Genomic DNA, 459 nt, shown 5'->3' on the forward strand with positions numbered 1-459 from the left:
TATATATAAAGTTAATAAGTTCAGAAAGAATGTTTTGATTGTGATTATGAATATCAATAAATGTAAATCAATGGAGATAAAAAATAAACCTGTTTGTGTCTTTATGAAAGGCATATGCATGAACAAGTGCAAGCTAGCATATATGCAAGTAAGAGGAAAAAAAGTGTGCATTATGTGCTGTTTAAATTACCTAGAGAGTAGCAGTTCCAGATTCATAGCGTGTATGAAATTTGTAGCCGAGCCTGTAATCTGCGACGTATGGCTGAATGGTTTGCATGTTTTTTCAGCATATCTGCCAAATAATACTCATTTTACGGGCGGGATTGAGCCCACTGCCGCGAACCTCCAGCCTGGAATGAAAATACAAAAAGGATGGTCAGTATGAGTTGCTGACACCTCAATGTGTTGCAAAGAACTGGAAATTTTTTACTATAACTGCCAATTACATCCTAATCCATA

Source organism: Penaeus monodon, chromosome 19, assembly GCF_015228065.2.
Source record: "Penaeus monodon isolate SGIC_2016 chromosome 19, NSTDA_Pmon_1, whole genome shotgun sequence".
Lineage (NCBI taxonomy): Eukaryota > Metazoa > Arthropoda > Malacostraca > Decapoda > Penaeidae > Penaeus > Penaeus monodon.